The sequence below is a fragment of the Callorhinus ursinus genome, unplaced genomic scaffold (assembly GCF_003265705.2).
Source record: "Callorhinus ursinus isolate GAN/ISIS: 27379988/994484 unplaced genomic scaffold, GSC_fseal_2.0 scaffold30, whole genome shotgun sequence".
In the NCBI taxonomy this organism is placed as follows: domain Eukaryota; kingdom Metazoa; phylum Chordata; class Mammalia; order Carnivora; family Otariidae; genus Callorhinus; species Callorhinus ursinus.
In genome coordinates this window covers 6,027,654-6,051,067 of record NW_027397092.1, presented here as the reverse complement: position 1 = coordinate 6,051,067, position 23,414 = coordinate 6,027,654, and the positions used below count along the sequence as shown (strand labels likewise).

Sequence of the window (23,414 nt, the reverse complement as noted above, 5' to 3'; positions counted from 1 at the left end):
TCTCACAGGTATGTATGTATCTCCAAACTCAACAAGTTGTATATATTAAATATGTGTGCCTTTCTGTATGCCAATCATATCTCTGTGAAATGTTTTAAAAATACTACCTGAGGATTCTAGACAAAAAAAAATTTAAATAAATCAACTGTGAATCGCAGAAATGATTTTCAATAGAAAAAGAAGGCAAAACTGTTCTCAGTTCTAAGCTACTTTCTTGGCAGGCAAATTCTGAGCCAATCCCTTTTGGGTTGTGGCCTTTCGACAAGTTAGTCTAAAGATCGCTGCCCTAAATCCACACTCAGATTAAGCCTGTGGGAAATGGCAACAAAGCCTGCATTGGGTTGGACATTTCTATACCTTGAGAATTTATGAGTACTATCCTTGGGCTGGGCTAGGTTACATCAAATGCTATTAGATTCTAATAAGGGGAAAGTAGGTAGAAGTTCTTGTTAAAGACAGTGGCTTTTGCAAAGGTGTTCAAGTAGCAGCCAGGAAGAAACACTCAGAAAATTAGCCTTGTTCCAGGTTAAATGGAACACAGATTTTTTTTTTTAAGGCAGATGATACATTTCATAAAGTATCTTTAAATTAGATAGTAAAAAAGCCTTAAAAATCAGGCTAATGATCTTAATTTTTATTCTTTATTAAAATAAAAGCTTACTCATTTAATCCTTATAATAACCATATAAAGTGGGTTTTCTTATTATTATCCCTATTTTGCTGAAGATAAAACTGAAGCCCAGAGAGGCTAAGTAATTTAAGGTCACATTGCTAGAACATGGCAGAGTCAAGATTCTAATCAAGGAAGTTTACTGGGACTTTTCTCCTATGATTTTTTAAAAAGAATGAAGAAGGGGAGAATGAAGGATGGCTATCTTAATCCCAGATTGAGAGTTGTTACACATATTACATTTACAGTGATTTGCACACATCAATTTAAAATCTATTTTTGTATTTTATTTCTCTACACAGAGAGTAAACTCCAAGATAATAGGGATCCCAGAACAGAAGGTAAAGTGTTAACAAGTCCCTGAAACACATAAGCTCAGCTGGAAATACTACCTTGATGCATTGAATACTGTAGCTGACATTCTTAATGGAATGTAAACATTACGGGAGACAAACACAAATTAGGCTTTATTTATAACCAAATAGAAAAACCATCTTCCCTCATTCTCTCAAATCAGCAAAATTTTCTTACACTATTGTGTAGTGATGTACGCTGCTCATTTTAGTGACTTAAAATTTGACTAGTAAAAAATTAGGCTCACTTCAAGAAGAAAATGTATTTTCCTCAAGCCCAGAAGTAAAATTGACATGTCTGTCTTGTTCTTATTTAGCATTTTAAAGTCCATTGATTTTTAAACTGTTTTAACAATTGAACCTTTCATTTCCCATGGGGGAAGGGTAAAATACATTGCTGTTTTATTTTACAGAATACTTTTGAGAGACTGAGGACAAGAGGGGGGCCAATCTGGTGAGAGGCGAAGTCTAGGGACTTGGATTCCAATGAGACATGTATCAGCCCCACTCTGTCCTGAGAATGATGGAAAATGACCTCGGGTTTCTGAATCTTAGTTTCTCTACCATACTACCTATCTCACGGGATCACTGGAGAGATTAAATAAGATAACATGAAAGTAGCTTTCAGAGGACCTTCTAAAAAGTAGGATCTTTTTTTTTTTTTTTAGATTGTATTTATTTATTTGAGAGAGGAAGAGCAAGAGAGAGAGACAGCACGAGTGGGGTGGGGGGCAGAGGGAGAAGCAGGCTCCCCACTGAGCAGGGAGCCTGATGTTGGGCTCCTCCCAGGACCCCGGGATCATGACCTGAGCTGAAGGCAGACACTTACCCAACTAAGCCACTCAGGCTCCCCTGAAAAGTAGGTTCTTAATGAACATAGATGGCTGCTACTTTGGAAGAAACTACCTTCTTTTAAACATGTGATTTGAAGTCAGAACTATTACTCCTGGTTGTATAAATTGCTAAATTTTGATCATGGGCTATTCATGACTCATCCAAAACACATTTTACTCTGTTATAAAATGCAGATAATTTATTCCGTGCCTGTCTAAAAAAAAATTGCTTAGGCATCAAATTAGACACTGCATGTTGAACAGAAAAGCAATATCAATGTAGTAAAGCAAATCCCAAATAGCGTTCATAAAATACTTTTTAAAATTCAAGAATAAGAGTAAGAAAAAATTTTAGCAATTAACTTTTCTGTCTATTAATCAACGATGACACGTTTCACAGCCCAAATTACTACCCTGTGTTTAATTAGAATTATACGACTACTTCATGACCTCAAAGATCCTTCCTGTCTATGCTCAGCAGGGAGTCCTCTTGAGAGGCACACTCTAAATCAGAACTCAAAAAAGTGAAGGCGTTGTTCGTGTGTAGTTCAGGCAATGCCCCTCAAGAATAAAGTCTTTCTCTATGGCCTGGATGCTACTTACTTCCGCTAGCCTCAACTTCCATCACACCCCACTTTGTCCTATAATTTCTAATAAGTTCCTTGGGGCATTGTGTCTCTATTCAAGTGCTTTTCCCTCTGCCTAGAAGACCTCCCTGTCTCTGACCTTGGGTCAGGGCACTTCACATCCTGTAGTGAGATGGCCTCTTTGCATGCCTTTTCCTTTAGATATGTTCCTCAACAGGGAAGACCTTGTATATCTTGGCACTTGTGTTGTAGCAAACAATGCTTGACTTACAACAGATACTGGATGTGTTACACCGGGCCAACAAAAAAGAGTCAAGACAACCTCTGAAATTTCCAACGAATCCCTAAGCATACCTGGGAGCTTCTGGGCCAGATGCCGATGTGATTCCAACTTCTGTGGCAGTGTGTCTGAGAATGTGGCGAAATGCTGGCAACCAGTGGAGAGCCTAGGGTCAGGGTGCCCAGCACTGAGGAGGCGGTTTCCATTCAAACAACAAACAACAGAATTCCGAAGCATCTACCAACATCCAGGGTTTTCTTTGTGCCAGGCAACTCATCTTAGCCTTGGCAGAACAGCATGACCAAATCTCATGAGATTTAGAAACAGCTGTAACGCCATTCTTGACACAGTTATTCTATCCTGGACCCCGTTGTTTTATTTTTAGATCTGTTTCCAGTAAAAGTCCACAAAGAAAATTTCCAGTTTCTCAGTACAAATACTCACCAAAATGCAGACGCTAAAAAGAGACAGAATAAAGTCTCCCCTTATGAGTTGCCCTAACCCTTGCCATTTTCATAAAATACTTCCAGGAGACAAATGTGAATGTGACTCATTGCTTCCTACCTCGTTTGCCAGGCAGGCTCTGGCAATTTTTAGAACCCTCAGATGGAATGGCAGATTGCATTTTCTGCAATGGCAGACAGACACACACACACACACACACACACACACACACACACACACACACACACACACACACCCCTTCCCATACACTTTCGATTAAAATGTGATGGCAGTCCTCCACTGAAATGAGGTGAGGTCTATGTTCCCTCCTCCTAAAATCTGGGTGGACCTTTACACCTGCCTCAATCAATAATATGCAGAAGAAGCAGGGCTGTGTGACTTCTGAGGCTAGATAATAAAAAAGCAAATGACCTCAGACTGGTTCACCTTCTATCTTGAGACACTCGCTCCTGGAACCCAGCCACTATATGTTGTGAGGAATCCCAGGCTACATGAAGAGGCCCCATGTGGGCCTACCAACCAGTAGCCATAGCAAGCCCCTCCACCAGGCCTGTGAATGAATGAGAAGATATGCCCAGTCTCCAGCGTTTGATTCTTCTAGCTGAGACCTACTGAAACCATGACAGATAAGAGATGATCAGTGCTGTCTGAAGCCACCAAGTTTTGGAATGATTTGTTATGCAGCAATGAATAATCAAAATAGACTTGGCAGGCTGCCTTGTCTTTGGACTATCAATTTGCAACTAGATTTAAGGCAGTCTGATACCTCATACTCTTTGGGCAATTTTTAAAAAATTTTTATTGAAAGACTATCTGCAAATAATCATTCTGAATTTCACATTCCTACAAAAATTATTCCATTATGGAAGAAAAAAGAAAATCATTCAGAAAATACAAAATTCTTTAACTGATAGAAGATTCCAGATTGTTTTTTAAAGCCCTCCATAATCTTTCCCTATGTTTTTAATTATGTTTCTCCAACAAGGTTTGAAGAGCATAGTTTTATTATTGTTGGGTTTTTTTTAAATTTATTTATTTTAGAAAGACAGTGCATGAGTGAGGGGTAGGGGGAGAAGCAAAGGGAGAGGGAGAGAGAATCTCAAGCAGACTCTGTGCTGAGTGCAGAGCCTGACACAGGGCTCGATCCAAGGACCCTGAGATCATGACCTGAGCTGAAAGCAAGAGTCATAGGCCTAACCGACTGAACCAAACAGGCGCCCCTGTTATTGTTGTTTTAAAACTTCTTTTCATTTTAAATGGACTGTGAATGCTCTTTGGCAGAAAATGCACAATACTGTGAACCCTAGACACCTCTATCCCATGCCGTCTCACAATGAGGTCCTGATGGATTTCTCTGAATTTAAGTTTATCTCTATAAACCCTTGATTCCATTAAAATTACGTGACTCATAAAAATACCACTCTGAAAGCAACTTTCGTTTACTCGGTTTTCATTCTTAGAATTCCCTCCCACCTGTCATTAAACCCATGGTTCATCTTAAGCCCTTCTCTGCCCAGTTACCCACCAATAAGCACGTCCACAGATATTCTATCAGCCTTCCCAGAACACGCCACCTGGAAGATCTCCCTCTAATCTGCCAAATAACCTACTCCTCAAGTCAAAGTAAGTCCATCTCCCCTGTGGACCATTATTTACCTTTTCATATATGCTTCAGTTTTCCCATCCATAAAACAAGGCTAAAAGTGGTCTCTAGCTCCTGAGGTTGCTATGAGAATTGATTAAAAATAAAAGCACTTCATAGGTCCAGGTATACACACAATTATTAATGATATTTACATCTTCTTTTAATGGTATTCAAGATATTTTAAGCAGGTTCTTTGTCTCACACTACTGTTGTGTGCAGCCAATTACATAATACTCATTGTATGTGATGATCTGCAGTTGGAGTAGGTCAGCACGTTAAACCTTTAAATTACTTACTGACATTAATCATATTCAAATTCAAGGGCTGCCTACAATTTAAAACAAAGACATAAAAGTAGAAAAATAATCCTCTTCCAATATTTCATGTAGAATTTATTTATTTTTTTATTATTATTATTTTAATGTTTTATTTATTTATTCATGAGAGTCAGAGAGAGAGAGGCAGAGGGAGAAGCCAGCTTCCTGCGGAGCAGGGAGCCCGATGCGGGACTCGATCCCAGGACCCTGGGAACACGACCTGAGCCGAAGGCAGATGCTTAACCATCTGAGCCACCCAGGCATCCCTCATGTACAATTTATTAATTTTGACAAAACACATGCAAATTCAGCAAGCCATGCTATGACCAGAATTTCATCGGCTAAGACACAATTTCAGTGAACAGTCTTTTTCCCAAGAAAGTTGAAGCCCTGTCTCTTGGTTTAAAGAGGTATAAGGCACCTCCTCCCCACCCTCCACCTCTCCAAATAAAGCAGTGGCAATCTCTCTGGACTCAGAAGGACTGATGTCAATAAATGATTTTAACAACCAGGCCCAGCTTGGGATTTAAAGGAATAAATACTATCATGGAAGCCTACGTAGCCTGAAGGTGATAAGGGATGACTTGAAATAAAAAGGTGATGAACAGGGACACCTGGGTGGCTCAGCTGGTTAAAGATGATCTCAGGATCCTGGGATCAAGTCCTGCATTGGGCTCCCTGCTCCGAGGGGAGTCTGCTTCTCCCTCTCCCTCTGCTGATCGCTCCGCTTGTGCTCGCTCTGTCAAACAAATAAATCTTAAGAAAAGTTGATGAACACAGGCTAACTATGTGGAAAAAGTAAATCTCCATTTGCATATTTCTGATCTGTATTGCTAAAAGGTTTACTTGGGAAGGCCAAAAAAGAATTAAAAACAAAACAAAACAGGTATTGTAGTTGTAGAAAAGAAGCTCATCAGTATTCTAAGATTTTATGAAAAATAACATTGAGGTGCTTTATCTTAAAAAAATCAATGCTATACCTCATAGTGGTAATAGTTAATAATACTGTATTGCATATTTATAAGTTGCCAAGAGAGTAGATCCTAAAAGTTCTCATCACAAGAAAAAAATCCTTCAACTCTATATGGTGATGGATGTTAATTAGACTTACTGCGGTGATCAGTTAGCAATATACACAAATATGGAATCATTCTGTTGTACGCTTGAAGCTAATATAATGTTGTACATCAATTACACTTAAATTAAAAAATGATACACAATTTATCGCAAGGAAAGTTACAACATCAGGCTGAAAAGGCTTACTATAATACACCATCTCTAAAATAAATATTCTGTCGAGAACCAACTATTTAAAAACTTCCTACAAAATGGAAATTCAGAGGTAAGTGATAAATCCCAAATTGGGAAAAAGGTCTATGAATACTGATGTTCATATTTGTATTATATATCATAGCAAAAAACCAAATGTCCCCAGGTGGAAATACAGTTAATTAAATTATGGCTCATTTTCTTAATGTGGTATTATACAACATTAAATTGTTCACAAGGATTTACAGCACCTCAGAAAATACTGAAAGCATAATGTTTAGTGAGAAAATAAGATAACTAAAGTACATATATCACGGCACCATGAACAAACAAATGGACGCACAGCATAAAAACTGGCAGGCAATATAAGAAGTTCCTTGGGTGCGGATGTCTAGCTGACTTTTCACTTTCGAATTATCTGTGATTTTACCAAAGATTTTATAATGGAAGACCTATCTTTTATAATGAAATATTTTACAATTAAGTTTCTCATTCTCTTCTTATCCTGTCTTCCCTCTTTCCCCTTATTCTTCTCTTCTTTATTTACAAATTAGCCTACCAATGGAGAGTCTGGTCTCCAGGGGCGCCCGAGTGGCTCAGTTGGTTAAGCGTCTGCTTTCAGCTCAGGTCATGATCTCAGGGTTGTAAGACTGAGTCCCACGTGGGACCCTGTGCTCAGTGGGGAGTCCTCTTGAGATTCTCTCTCTCTCTGCCTCTGCCCCTCTCCCGCCCTCAAATAAATAAATAAATAAATAAATCTTTAAAAATAAAAAAGAGTTTGGTCTCCAGATTCCAAAAGAGCTGGGTTTAAGTTACATCCCAGCCACTTTCCAATAGTGGGAACTTCTGTAAGTTAGTAACTCGTGAAGTTTCTACATTTATAAGAATCAGTATAATAACAGCATCTCTATCTCTGATTGCTGGAAAATTAAAGAAGAAGAATAGAAATACAGCTCTCAGCATTGTGCCTGCCACATGGTCATTAGTCAGTAAATGAGAGCTGATACTTTGCACTTTATGACCCGCCGTTCCCCCTTCTGTGTCCTTCTTTGCCTCGCGTAAGAGAAGTTCAGTATTGTTAACAGAGGCAGAAGGCACAGCAAACATTACCTAACAAAAGCAAACATCTGTGTGTTCTTTAATGTTGCACTGACGTGTGCAAGATTTGCAAAAATCCCAGGAAGCAATGATCATGAAATGGTGTTTCCCCAAAATCTCAGGAGGATGTCAGTGTTTCAAAAAAGAAGAAACCCACACAAATAACAATTAGCTTGAATTGGTGTTATTTCTTTGCTCTTATTGTATTTCCCCAAAACTGAACTCACGTGCTAACCGAGTTACTGTCCGTGAGGAGGATGGTTGGGCCAAAGTTATCCTCTAGTGCTCAATAAAACAGTGCCTCTCCAGCTTCTACATTTTTCAGAGTTTACAGCCTTTGCTTACTGAGATTTCATATGCTACTCCCTTCTCCATATGAACACTGCAGGGCTTTAAACAGGACATTTGAGATGAAAATATAAAAATGTGCCGGTTTGGATTTCTTTGTTAAAATTTCAAAGTACATTCTTGGAACACATATTGCTCTTGTCCGTACACATTGCTGTACATATAGTTATACATGAATCATATTAGTGTGACCCCGCAAAGACATGAAATTATTCACCCATTCTGAACCATTTCCTGGAATTCATCCATGCTTAAAAAAAATTAAAAAAAGGGTGAGCGACCATCTTGCTCCCGCCCCTGACAGAGACTCTTGCCCAGGTCACTGGGACGCAGAGCCTGCTGTCCAGACCCTGGTTGACCATGCTGTCCTGGGTGTTTTTTTCTGCGGCCGCCGCAGCGGCCCCCTGTCTGAAGAACACAGCTCTCCTTGGTCCAGGGGTATTGCAGGCAACAAGGATCTTCCACACAGGGCAGCCAAGTCTTGCCCCTGTACCACCTCTTCCTGAACATGGAGGAAAAGTTCGTTTGGGGCTGATCCCCGAAGAATTCTTCCAGTTCCTTTATCCCAAAACTGGCGTAACAGGACCCTGTGTGCTTGGAACCGGACTTATCCTATATTTTCTGTCCAAAGACATATATGTGATTACTGCAGAGACCTTCTCTGCCATAACAACAATAGGGTTGCTTATCTATGTAGTTAAAAAATATGGTGCCTCTATTGGAGAATTTGCTGATAAACTCAATGAGCAAAAAATTGCCCAACTAGAAGAGGTGAAGCAGGCTTCCATCAAACAAATCCAGGATGCAATTGATATGGAGAAGTCACAGCAGGCCCTGGTTCACAAGTGCCATTACCTTTTTGATGTCCAGAGGAATAACATTGCTATGGCACTGGAACTTACTTACTGGGAACGGCTGCACAGAGTATACAAGGAGGTGAAGAATCGCCTGGACTATCACATCTCTGTGCAGAACATGATGCGCCGAAAGGAACAAGAGCACATGATAAACTGGGTGGAGAAGCATGTGGTGCAGAGCATCTCTGCACAGCAGGAAAAGGAGACAATTGCCAAGTGCATTGCAGATCTAAAGCTGCTTGCAAAGAAGGCTCAAGCACAGCCAGTTCTGTAAATGCATCTATCCTGGTGGAGACAGCTAGAAGCATTTGACTAAAGAAACTAGTCCATGGAACAAAATCTTTCTGTATTGATGTCTACTGAAGTTACATTTAACCTTTCCTAAAAATGAAAAGTTTGTTTCATGTAGAGAATTAAAACAATCTATTGGCCAATGAGATGTTTTTCATCCTTCTTGCTCTGTATTTTGAGTTCCATGATCACTTTTGAATAAGCAGTTTGCTGTTAATAAAATTCGTTGGCTGACTAATGAAAAAAAAAATTAAAAAAAGAATCTGTCAGCATGAGAAAACCAAATCTTTTAAAAAATGCTTTCTGAGGGCGCCTGGGTGGCTCAGTTGGTTAAGCGTCTGCCTTCAGCTCAGGTCATGATCCTGGGGTCCTGGGACTGAGTCCCGCATCGGGCTCCCTGCTCACCAAGGAGCCTGCTTCTCCCTCTCCCTCTGCCACTCTCTCTCTCTCTATCAAACTAAATAAAGTCTTTAAAAAAAATGGTTTCTGTATTAGTCAACAGAACAAATGGATGCACAGAAAGAGAGAAATCAAGAGACAGATTATAAGGGATTGGCATAGGAGGTGATGGAAGTCAGTAAGTCCCAAGATCTGTGGTCAGAAAGTTGGTGATCCAGGAAATCCAACAGGGTTGTTCCATTCCTGGTCCAAAGGCCTGAGAACCAGGAGTGACAATGAAACAGGCTCCAGTCCAAGAACTGGAAGATTCAAGACCTAAGAAAAGCCAATATTTCAGTTCAAGTTCGAAGGTAGGAAAAAAAAAAAAACAATATCCAGCTACAGTCACTGTTTTTTAAATTTAGCAAGAAGTTTCTGATTTTTCCAGGCAAAAATACAAGAACAGAATAATAGCATGATTAAGGAATTATAGCTCAATTTAGGACAGTAACTGGCCAAGGGTCGTAGAGATGGGTGGGCATTTTCTTACTATCAGAAGTGATTTTTTCATAAAAAAAATGTTAAGCTTTTTGTCTTGGAGGAGTCAATCCCAAGCAATTTCATAGCTTCAAATATTTTCCCCTATATTTATTTTTTTAATCTTTAGGATTACATTTCATTGTAGTGTATCATACATACAGCAGACCTCACACAGCATGTGGAATTCAGAGAGAACACACTTAACGACATCAGCACATAGCTCAAGAAATGCTATGAACAGCACTCCAGAAGTGCCCCTTATCCATCTCTCATTTACTAGCTCCCCAGAAAAAAATAATCATTCTTCTTTTTTTTTCTTTAAGATTTTATTATTTGTCAGAGAGAGAGAGAGAGCGTGCGCGAGCATGTGCACAAGCAGAGAGAAAGGCTCCCTGCTGAGTGAGGAGCCTGATGTGGGGCTCAATCCCAGGACCCTGGGATCATGACCTGGGCCGAAGGCAGATGCTTAACCGACTGAGCCATCCAGGTGCCCCTATTCTTATTTCTAATTCCATAGATTCATTTCATCTCTTTTCAATTTTTTATAAATGAATCATCTTTCATGTCAGGCTTCTTCTGTTCAACCCAGGAAGTGAAATGTTATGAATTCACAAGAATAATCCATACTGTTGCATAAACTTCATTCTCTCTGCTATGTAGTATTTCATCATATGAATCCATCACCTTTGTCCATTTTATTACTGATGTGTAATTGGGTTCCTGCTACTCTGGGACTATTTTAAATACTCCTGCTGTAACATTATTTTACATGTCTTTCAGTAAATATATGAACAAGTTCCTCTTGGTATATCCCTAGAAATGGAATTTCTCTATTTTAATGTATATATTATGTTCAGCTTTAGTAGACTCCAGACACAGTTTTCAAAGCAGTCGTACCAATTTATTCTTCTACCAATAATATATGAGAGTTCCAGTTGTTTCATGTGCTCACCAACATCCCATATTGTCTGGTTTTTTTCATTTTATTTATTTTTTTTAAAGATTTTATTTATTTATTTGAGAGAGCGAGAATGAGAGAGAGAGAGCACATGAGAGGGGGGAGGGTCAGAGGGAGAAGCAGACTCCCTGCTGAGCAGGGAGTCTGATGTGAGACTCGATCCCGGGACTCCAGGATCATGACCTGAGCCGAAGGCAGTCGCTTAACCAACTGAGCCACCCAGGCGCCCTGGTTTTTTTTCATTTTAATCATCGTGCTACATGCTTAGAAATATCACAAAGTAGGTTTAATTCGCACTTCTCTTTGGCTAAAGAAACTGGGTAGCTTTTCATATGTTTTTTGGTCTTTTATTTTTTTCCCTTATTTTTTTAAAGATTTTATTTATTTATTTGAGAGAGACAGAGAGAGAGCAAGCAGGAGCAGGGGGAGGGGCAGAGGGACTGGGAGAAGCAGACTCTCCACTGAGCAGGGAGCCCAATGTGGGGTTCCATCCCAGGATCCTGGGATCATAAACTGAGCCAAAGGCAGACACTTTGACTGAGCCACCCAGGCACCCCATTTTTTTTTGTCTTTTAGACAAACTTTGGTAAAATGGACATTCACATCATTTGTGCTTTTTTTTTCCCCCACAGTGCTGTCTTTTTTATTCCTACTGATTTGTTGGAACTAGCTGTATATTCTGGAAATTAGTCCCTTCTCAAATATGCATATTACATTTCTCCTCTTTGCGTGTGTTTTCCCCTCTCTCTCTGTGAGTTTTTAAATAAATAGTAGCTCAATTTCATTTAGCCCAATCTATTGATATTCTCCCATTACAGTCATAATTAATCTGTATCTCTTTAAAAACTCTTCACCTACTACAAAGGTATGAAGATATTCTATTTTTTTCTAAAAATTTAGAGTTTTGTCTTTCATTTTCAGAGCTAGAATGATACTAACACTGATTTTTTTAAATCATAGGAAGGCTCAAAATTTATTTATTATTTCCAGTCTATCTATTCAATTGACATGGCAGTATTTACTGGAAAAACAAAACAAAACAAAACAAAACAAAAAATATCCTTTCTCCACAGCTGCAGACATTTTGAGTACTAAATTTAGCTTTGTTAATGCACAGGCACAAAATAGCAAGTGTTATGGATAACTCTGTTGCTTTTTAAAAGTGGTTTGGGAACAAGTTTATTAAGGATGAACTAACAATTAATGCTTATAATCTCACCATATTCCTAATTCCATGACTTTACTCGCTTCTCAGAGAATAAGGAGGTCGAGATCTTTTACTCACAGCATCTACAAATAGTATCTGGTATATTGTAGGTGCTCAATAAATGTTTGGGTGAAGTGGTTTCACATTTTCCTAACTGTGCTGGATTCTTCATTTATAAAAAAAACAGTAAAATATCGGTTCTCATAATATATATCCAAGTTCAAAATAGTTACGAATATCACTGTGCTTTAATCTGAAAAGATATACTTCATGAAAGAAGTACACCGAAGTCCAAAATCCGAGAACTGATAAAACTAACAAGTTTCCTTTGCCACAACAACAACTTTAACAGTTAAGACTGGTTCCATGGAAGAAATGACTATTTTGGGAATTCAAGGACTTCTACTTGAAAGCATCAGTTTTTGCCCTTGAATTGTGTTTCAAGGCGTAACTCATTTCATTACATTTCACTTTACTGCACTTTGCAGATCTTGTGTTTTTTACAGATTGAAGGTTTGGGGCAACCCTGTGTGCAGCAAGTGCCATTTTTCCAATGGTGCTTACTTTGTGCCTCTGGGTCACATGTTGGTAATACAATATTTTACATGTTTTGATTATTGTTATATTTGTTATGGTGATCAGTGATTGTGACTTGCTAACAGCTCAGATGATGGTTAGCATTTTTCAGCAATAAAGTATTTTTTAATTAAGGTATCCACATTGTATATTTAGACATAATACTACTGCACACTTAATAGATTTAGTATGATCAGATTACAGATACTTAATAGATACAGTTTAAGCATAATTTTATATGTACTGGGAAACCAAAAAATTCATTTGACTTGCTTCATTGGGGTGGTCTGGAACTGGAACTGCAGTATCTCTGAGGTATACCATATTTTACTTTCTTCTTTACATTTCAGTCTCTTAGCTAAACTTTTGACAATGAATTTATGGTGCTTTTACACACAGAAAAAAATGTTATTTTCAAAAGGTCCAACTTATATCAAAACTACTAGTTTTCCATGAGAAGAATTCCTATCAGAGTTTTAAAAAAGAAGACAGGTTGAATACTTGTAGGGGGCAAAAGTTAGGACGCCCAGTCTGTCTATCTGTTGTGACTTACAAGGCTAGAATTAGAAAAGGTAGAATAATAAAACAAAACAAAACTTCTCTCGGCTCCATGCCTTCCATAAATTCTCTTAATTTTGTGTCAATATACAGCCACTTGGCCAGAAAAGTAATGTTTTCTATTAGCAAATGTGGTTGCGGTACAACTGCAGTACCTGAGAGTAGACAGAGATGGCGATAGAGAGCATCATATGTTGGATTCCACTCTGCAGAAGGCTAAGACCTTAGAGGCTTTGGAGAGATTTCAAAACGGAAGAAATCCTGAATTTGGAACATCTCAAGGTTGACTAAATCAAAGTCTGTGCCATGTTTTCCCTATGCTCTGGATTACTAACTAACTGTCTAAAATCCAAACAGTCCTTTCTGAATTTTTCAAACTAAGCAATCCTACAATGTTAAGCCCATGTTTATAATTACTTGAAAAAGACAGAAAATAGACCACATGCTTTGCAGTATGGTTTCAGCATACCTTTTGATGTATGAACTACTTAGTTTCACAGAATTTACAAATTGGAGGATATTAAGTATAAATAGCCTTAGATTCCTAATGGTACTTCCCTGGGTGAAATAATACCAAAATGAAAATAAATTGAATGGAAAATTATCTTTTGTAGCTTAACAGATAGAGAAGAGAGAACCTAACATTATTTAAAAAAAATAGTTTCAGGATTTCTCCTCCCATTATTTATCTATAGGTTTAACGTAAACATAAATATATTTTGAAAATCAGGTAACATTTTTTATTTCTCGAATCCTGTATATACTTCTCTAAGTTCTGCTGTTTTCAGCTTAAAAACAAAGGGATGTGTGTGAATTGAGAATAACTTCTTTTGCAGTGGTGTTGCAGAGGTGACAGTACCATGATTAACATCATGGCCGTCAATATCATCCAGGGAGTAGTAGTGAGTTCCTCCAATCCAGTGAGTTCCTACCTGTGGGGTTGATGTTCTCCAAGCTCACTGTGCTACTAAGCTTTTACCAAATTAGTCTAAGAGAAGGTTGTAGCCTTGCCACAGTGAAATCAACAGCTCAAATACCAATGCCTTCAGAGACAAAGAAGGAAATAATAACAAGACAGCATATAATGGTGTGAGCTATGGCTAGCTGGGAAGTGCAAGCCCAAAGGCTTTCAAATTCCATTTTTTCCCTCATAGATTTGAAATTAGAATTTATTCCTCTTGCCATTTTGACACAATAGTAAGAAAATATTTCCAAACAAGCATTTAAACTCAAAGTGGAGAAAGCTTCTGGATATTTAACAGTGTGCGAGGGAGACAAACAGAAACATATTCAATGGTCAAAACCATTCTAGCCAACATCCTTTAAGTCGCAGACTTCATGTCACAAACATTAGCTTTAAAAAGTGCCCTTAAGTTGACACAAATGCCCGGGGCCCTCCATTCACCTCCATTCAGACACAGAGGCCAAGACTGAGAATGGAAGCATTTCATTCTGGCAGACAAGAGGAAAACAGGAAAATGGATTATGGATTTTGTCCATGCTAGCTTTCTCTACTTGCTTCCCTCACGTTTTCTTCTTGGGGCCACTCTAATAGGTTTTGCTTCCTATGATTCAAACAAATGGCTCCTATGAGGTTCACCAATTGGATTCTAGGCTCCAAGGTAATATTCAAGTTTCAGTCCTCACCTATGTACTCAGCAGTGTGTAACCAATTTGATCATTCCTCGTCCTTCAAAAAGTTTTACTAGGCTACTTAGACATCATTTTCCCTTGGTTCTTCTACTTCATGACTTATTCTTTCTTGGCTTCTTTGCTAGTTCCTCCTCATTTCAGTAATTGCTAATATTTAAATTTCCCTTAGGCTCAGTAATTAGATTTCTCCTCTTCTCCACCTACTCTCCTCCCTAAATGAAGCTCATCCAGTCCCATTAATTTAAATACCATCTATATGCAAATAGCCTCTGCTCAGCCCTTTCCCCTGAACTTGAGTCATGTATCTGACAACCTACTTGATATGTCCACTTGGGTATCTACCTGGCAACTCAAATTTACCGTGTGCAAAATGGAACCTCTGTATTTGCTTTCCAGTTTTCCCTATTTCAGTAAATGGCAACTCCATCCCTCCAAGTGTCTAGATAAAAGGTCATGGTGCCAACCTTGATTCTTCTTTTTCTTTCAAAGGCACATCTAATCTATTAGCCAAACCTAGAGGCAACACACTTAACACTTAACTAGAATTTAGCCACTTCCCACAATCCACACCTCTTGTACTATGGCAGGTTATATATGGCCACAAATTCTTGAAGAGTCCACCCACCAAGAGATACAGTTTAAATCCCCTACCCTGTAATTCTGGTGGGCTCCGTGGCAACTTAGACACCTAGAATAGGCCAGAAGTGATGCTGCCCCACTTTCTAGATCCAGGCCTAAAGACTGGCAGCTACCACTTTTGGTCTCTTTAAGATACTTGTTCTTAGAGCTATAATCCGCTATGTAAGTAGTCTGAATAACCTACTGGAAAGAGAAGTTCTGAAACTACATGGAGGGAGAGAGGCATTCATTGATCCCAGACTTCTTGATCCTCCTTTGAGGCACTGAGCATGCATCGGAAGTGATCTTGGATCCTCCACAGAAGCTGCCAGCCAAATACCTCGACATGATCCCTGCTTACTCCTCATGAAGCAGAAGTGGCCAGCTGAAGGTCCTGCTTACATGCTTGACCCACAGAAATGTGACATATTATAAACTGGCTGTTTTTCATAAGCCACTAAATTTGGGGTAATTTGTTCCAAAGTGACGGGATAACTAGAACAATCATGCTTTCCCAAGGAACCATCACTCTTCTCTTGGATGACTTCAAAGCCTTTTTTTTTTTTTTTAAGATTTATTTATTTATTTGGCAGAGAGAGACACAGCGAGAGAGGGAACACAAGCAGGGGGAGTGGGAGAGGGAGAAGCAGGCTTCCCGCCGAGCAGGGAGCCCGATGTGGGGCTCCATCCCAGGACCCTGGGACCATGACCTGAGCCGAAGGCAAATGCTTAACGACTGAGCCACCCAGACGCCAATTTTAAAGGCTTTTAACTGATCTCTGATCTCCCTGATTCCAAGCATGGCCTTCCCATTTTTTCTTTACAAAGAAGCCATAGCAACTCTTTTAAAAATACTGTATCACTCATCTCCTCAAAACCTTCCAATGGATTCCTACCTAATGGAGGTTAATAACCAGATCTTATAATGGCTTTGATAGCCCTACATGATCTGAACCTCCTCTGCCCTTCTGACTTTACATCCTAGCATGTTTCCCCATTCCCACCGTGCTTCCACCATACTGGCTTCTCTGAAGTTGCTGGGACACACCAAGCACACGCCCACTGCATTAACTACGGCATTTGCATTTACTACTCCCTGTGCACAGGAGAGTTTTCATCCCTTATCACCCACGTGATTCCCTCCTTTACTTCCATCCATTCTCTGGTTAAATGCCACTTTCTAAGAGAAGACAGTGATGACCATTACCTATTAAATAACATACCAACATTCCCACTCCAGCAAACTCTATTATCTCACACTGATATTTTTCCTCTAACCAAGTGACACAGCCATTTATATTACTTATTTACCTTCTTTGTTTATTTTCTGTCTCATCCCTTTGTGTATAATTTTATTGCACTGGCATTATTCTTAAAAACCACCTATTTTAAAAACTTAGTTGTTTTTAAATTTACAAAAAGGTGATCATGTTTATAATCTCTGGGAATCCATTTTTTCATTGAATAATTTCTTACTAAGATTTATCCATGTCATTGGATTTTGCTACAGGTTATTCATTTTGCCTACGGTATTATTTTGTGAATGCACAACAAATTACTCATCTCCTCTTATACTCATTCCCATTTAGATGGTTTTCAAATTTGCTACTGTGAAAGTGCTACTATGAATATTACCATACATGTCTCCATGTACACGTGCAAGACTTTCCACTGGTAAAAATGTCTACCAGTATAAAGCCTAGATGGTAGGTTATTTGAATGCCATGCTTTTCCACTACTCTTTGTACTGAGTCATGCTTCATGTTTCTACTGAAAACCATCTGAGTTTCTTCAGTCCCTATGTTATACATCTGGACCAATATATTTAACTATGCAGGATGTCTAGAGGTTGCCTTTTCACCATCTATACTTCCTTTCTTCTACCAACAGTACTCTAATTTTCCCTTGATAAACTCACTTTTCCATTTCCAGCAGTTCAGGTGGGTGTGGCAAAGCCAGCTCTAGGAATGAAACTGAGCAGAAACCATTCAACACATCCCTTCCTCTCAACCCACAGTTGTGCATTCAAAGATAGCTGGGTAAGCCATTTGGAGATGCTTACTGGAGCTTCTAAGAGGAAGACTTTTATTTCTCTTCTATGGAACTGACTACAGAGGTGTTCTCATCTCCCAGATGAAAGTTCTAAGGCTTGTAACCTGGAAACAGAACAAACCCTGGGGACCCACAGTCAAGAAACAACAAGAGAGAAACCAGGTCCTGGTCCCACCTTCAGATCTTCATAAGCTCTTTCTAAACTGAATCCTCTACCTGGAATTTTACACTGTCTGATCCAATAATCCTTACCACTTTATTTTTTCTTTGACCAGAGTTTCTGTTACATGTCTCATAAAAGTCATAACACATCCCTAATTTTAACTCCAATAGTTCCTTTGCATTAGCCTTTCACCCAGCTGTTTCCAGCCAGGTCCCTATTTTGCCCACCCCCCCCCCCCCGTGGCATTTATTTTTTCCTACCTCTCATCTAACAAATTCCCGCATTTCAAAGCCCAGCTTCATTCCCATCTCTTGTATGAACCCCTCCCTGATCCTGCTGGGACTTCACAGGACCCCACAGCACCTTTCTGCTTTCCTTTGTGGGGTGCTGTTCTGTTTTCACCATCTCTTATAGAGTCCCATGTTCCAACGGGCACCTTCTGCTGTGCTGTTGTATGCTTTTCGCCTCGTCCAACTCATAAGCTTGCTGAGTTCAAGGACCACAAGTTGTATTTCATTATCTCTTCCAAGACCATAAATCCTTACTAAACGAATTCACTCTGTAAAGCATGTTCGTGCCTTCTCCATTCTCACTCCATTTGCTCAGTTTCCCAGATGCAAGATTCCGTGTTGAATGGAAAACCCCAAAAAACTATCACCGTTAAAACTAAAGCAATAAATTTGCCTTAACCCTTGCCTACCAAGTGTCTCTCACCAGCATAGTACCCTGGACACTCTAAGAGTCTGTGCACCACTCAAGAGTTTTTACAGGTATGAAATCTGCAAGCTTATAAGAGAGCACATTTTTAAAAAAGGAAAGCGCCTTAATGCTCGATAAAGTAAACAATCGATTAAAGAAAGCATTTCATGAGTACATAACAGAAAATCTTAGAACATCTAACAAACGTGTATGTATGTATGTATGTATGTATGTATTTTTGAGGGGGGAGGAGCAGAGGAAGAGGGAGAGAGAGAACCTTAAGTAGTCTCCCCATTGATCGCAGAGCTGGACTCAGGGCTCGATCTCACAACCCCGAGATCACAACCTGAGCCAAAATCAAGAGTCGATGCTTAACTCACTGAGCCACCTGGGCGCCCCTAACAAATGTTTATAAACATTTATAAACAGAAAGAAAAACAACCTCTAAAAGCAGGATAGTGATGAGAAGGATGTATGGAATGGGGCTGTCAAAACAGGAGTCAAATGAATGACTCTCACTTGACCCAGAGGGAGAAAAAAAAAAAAAAGTCCACAAGTTGAGAAACCAGACAGGGCACCTAGTATCAAAGCTTTGAGAAGTGGCTGGTGATTCTATTGTATTTATCAGGAGCCGGTGATGCAGCATTCCAAAAACATTTCACAGTTTTCATAAAATTAGCTAAACTCATTTCACAAAACTTCTACTCAGATGGTTGTGACAACTTAACCTAGTATATCAAGACAGTTAATGTCTGAAAACTGTGTGCCAAAAAAGTATCAGAATCGCTTAAAAAAAAAAAAAGGTTTGTGGTGTTGTATGATCTATCATTGCAGAAGAATGTGTAATTCTCACTTTTATATCACCCTGTTCCCTACAGAAATGAAAAGTGCTACAGCCTATAAGCCATGTTGAAAAACACACAATAAATCCACAAATATTGAACAGCATTTTCTAGTCTGAATTGGTTCCCTTGATTAGGTGGTAGAGAAAGTGGGGAGACTGAGGGGGACCATTTGGTCCTTTACATTCTTTTTTCTATAGAACATTGAAAAGTCATATTTACCCCAGATGATTGTATTCTGTTTTCTTTTAAGAAAGATCTTTCTCAAATGTTTCATATCCTTGATCAGAGCCAATGACAGAAACTTCATTTCTTGCCCTCTGGGGCTGTGATTCCCCACTGGCTGTACGACTATGTCACCCCCTAAGGAGTTCTGAAAAGTACATCTTGTCTGGGCTTTAGCTCATTCCCATTGATCCAGAATCTCCCTGGGTGGTACCTGGAGACCTACATTTTTTGGAAAGCCAGCTGATTAGGGTCATGTCCTGGCATGCACAGCCCCTGCCATCCCTGTACATTGCCTGGCTCCAACTGCATCAGCTTCTCTGGATTCCCCTGCTCTCCTAAAAGATGACTGATATGCCAACAAGCAATCACCTAACAGCACAAAGCTTGCAATCATTTGTCTGACAGGTAGTGGAGATGCATATACAACCACAGAAACAATGCAAGGCCCTAGTAAATTCACTTAAACTAAAGCTTGTGTCAGATTGTGTTAGAAATCTACCTTGTAACCATTCAAAATTCACACGACTGTCGTACATCCTGTAGCCTCATCCAAAAGACATGGTGAACCACAGTGGAGATGGGTGGAAAGGAGAGAGGGCCTGGACAAGATAGGGCCTGGGCCAACGTGACAGATCATTTTTATCACATGGGACTGTCCTCTAGAAGGAAGTCACTTATCTTAATGATAACCTTCCACCAGACTCTGCAAACTCAGTCTACTCCAGATGAGTACAATGGGAAAAGTACGGAGGTAGAAAGATTCACTGAAAAACTAAGGCAAGGTCTAGTCCCTCAGGTAAGAGGCTCTACTGGACAGGTTGTCTTAGACAGTGTGCATGCTTTGACAAAATACCATAGCCTGGGTGACTTACACAGCAAAAAACATTTATTTCTCACAGTTCTGGAGGCTCAGAGCGCCAGCCAACACCCCTCCCGGTTTGCAAATGGCCTTCTATCTTCTTGTTATATCCTCACATGGCAGAGAGGAAAGAACAGGCTCTCTGGTTTCTTCTTATAAGGGTAATGATTTCATCATGAGGATCCCACCCTCATGACCTCGTCTAAACCTAACTGCCTCTCAAAGGCCCCACTTCCTAATACCCTCACCTTGAGAGTGAGGGCTTTCTGCACAAGAATCTGGGGGGTACATAAACATTCAGCCCATCACAGGGCCCTAGGCAAGCAGATTAGATCTCAGAAAAAAAGAAACTAGCCCAGTAAGCCAGCAACAGAGACTGGGTATGAATTCTGCAGTTAAGAGTCTGTATTACCAATGGGTAGACACAGGAGTGCCATTAGAGTCTTAAATGGCATGCACGAGATCTGGCTTAGGACAATAGATTTATTCCTCTACACCAATTTATAAGATACAAGAAATAAAAAAGCATAACACACACTAATCTGATAAGCATGAAAGACCAAACACAAACCGCTGAAAAGCAGTTTACTTAAAAATTATGCAGGACCTGAGTATGCCTTAGAAACAGAAAGAAAAATAACCGATAGAACTCCATAAGACATATAAGAAAATCACTTAAAAAAAAAAAGAATTTAAGAATAATATATCAAAGACCAGAGTGAGGCCTTAGCACAGCAAGATGCTGGCTAAGTTAAGGTAAAAGTGCCTTTCTGATTGAATTCATAGACAATTGCTTCTAGAATATGTATGGGAAGCAAGTCAAGGAACTATTAACAGCTCCGGCTTCCCAGGAGAAGGAGTGGGAGGCAGGGAGACAGAGTCCCACTGCAGAGTGATCGCCCTTTTGAAACGTAAACTTTACAGAATGTTCCTCTACAAACTGCTTAAAATTATAGGATGTTTATCTATAAACTATTTAAAAATTAATGAATTTAAAAAAAAACAGAGAGGAGTGTCCCAATTTCTCACTTTGTTTTTTATATACCCAGATAGAACCATATTTTGAAGTTAGTGATCAAAACCCTTCCATCAGCAGATGGAATATACCTCCGCAAAAGACATTTTTTTTAAAGCTGTAGGGCCAAGAAATTCTCAACTGTTGGTGAAAACAAACACCAAAAGAAAATATGTAAAACTCCATAGGATACAAAAGCCCATGTCAGTCAAGCTATTGTTTTGGTGACATCCTCTGCAATGGGCAGGGGAGTCACCCACCCAGTCAACTGTGGCTTGTTCAATACATTTTAACACAGAGGCAAGGTTATCAAGACAGAAAGTAGGTTAGTGATTGTCTAGGGAGAGGGTATGAGAATGGGGATTGATAGGGAATATGCATTAGCGCTGTTATTGATGGTGAAATTGTTCTAAAACTGATTTATAACGATGGTTGCACAATGTGGTAAGTTCACTAAAATAAATAATTCCAAATTCTGCCCCCCCAAAACAACAACAACAACAAAACCCACACAGAACATGCTATGATCCATGTGTGAATAGGATAAATCAGCCTTGTCAAAATTTAGGCGGAAAAACTATTCGGGATAAATTGCAATGTCAAAATACCGTGAAAGAAATCCATTTGTGATGCCATTACAAAGTTAATTGCACTTATAATAAGCCCAGTATTCAAAACAATGAAATAGAATGGTATTTTAGAGGTATCGGGTTTTTTTTCTTTTTTCTTTTTTTTTATTATTATTATGTTCAGTTAGCCAACATACAGAGGTATTGGGTTTTGAGAGGGTAACTACTAAGGCTCATAACGCACATTAAGATGAAAAATGATATTTCTTAGTGAGCACTCTTCCATCCCACAGATCCTTAAGTAGCGAGCATTATTTATTTTTATTTTATGTGTAAAGCCAGAAATTTGCTAAGGATCTCACAGGTAGGAAGTGGCAGAGAAAGAAGTCGCAGTCTGGCTTTATTTCAAACACCTATAATTTTTCCAGATCACAATTCAATGAATTACATATCCAGTCAAACATAGCAGAACAAGTTCTTTTTGAAACTACTAGTTTTTTTTTTAATTTTTATTATTATGTTAATCACCATACATTACATCATTAGTTTTTGATGTAGTGTTCCATGATTCATTGTTTGTGCATAACACCCAGTGCTCCACGCAGAACATGCCCTCTTTAATACCCATCACCAGGCTAACCCATCCCCCCAACCCCCTCCCCTCTAGAAACCTCAGTTTGTTTTTCAGAGTCCATCGTCTCTCATGGTTCGTCTCCCCCTCTGATTTCCACCCCCTTCAAATTCTTCCCCTCCTGCTATCTTCTTCTTCTTCTTTTTTTTTCTTAACATATATTACATTATTTGTGAAACTACTAGTTTTGAAATGGTTCTCTGTGTTTAGGCAAGGTTTATCATATTATCTAGCCTGAATGGACTAGTTTCCACATTTGAGGGTATAGAACTTCAAAAAGTCATTTCATCTCAATGCATGTATAATTATACCAAGTTACCACTTTGTTTTTCAAGGTTATACCACACTTTAATATTTTTTTAAATCCTTTTGCCCCCAGTTAACTTTTAATATTCACACATGACGAAAGTGAAAAACAGCCAGCATTTTAACACAAGTACAAAACACGTGCATATAAGTGGATCACCAGTATATTAGCTACCTAGAAAACGTTACAACCCATTGTGCCTCTGAATACATCAGGACCTTTCCACTGTGGATTACTAACATAAGCCGATAAAAATTTTTACGTTAATTTGTACTGTAGCATGCTGTAACCTGAAGATAACCAAAATTACCGAAGTATCAAATGAAGCCTACATATTTTATTTATGTCATAATTGAGTATACAAGCTGTATCTCATTTGTATAAAGCATCCACATAAGTTCCTTACAGAAATTGTGTAAAAACAATTGGAAGATCCTGACATTTAGTATCATTTGTCAAAGGGATTTATATATGGCTTTTAAAAAAGCATTGCTACCCAATTGTTTCCCAGAAGGATATGACTAATCTTTCCTTAAAATAATAGATAG

The 23,414-nt window shown here is 39.0% G+C and overlaps 1 protein-coding gene and 1 pseudogene across 3 annotated transcripts in view; one reads left to right on the top strand and one right to left on the bottom strand.

The window, feature by feature from the left end:
* Positions 1-23,414, bottom strand: part of PRR16 (proline rich 16) — a 235,542-nt gene that overhangs the window by 178,650 nt on the left and 33,478 nt on the right. The window lies entirely within an intron of this gene.
* LOC112815080 (ATP synthase peripheral stalk subunit b, mitochondrial pseudogene) lies at positions 8,144-9,250 on the top strand (annotated as a pseudogene).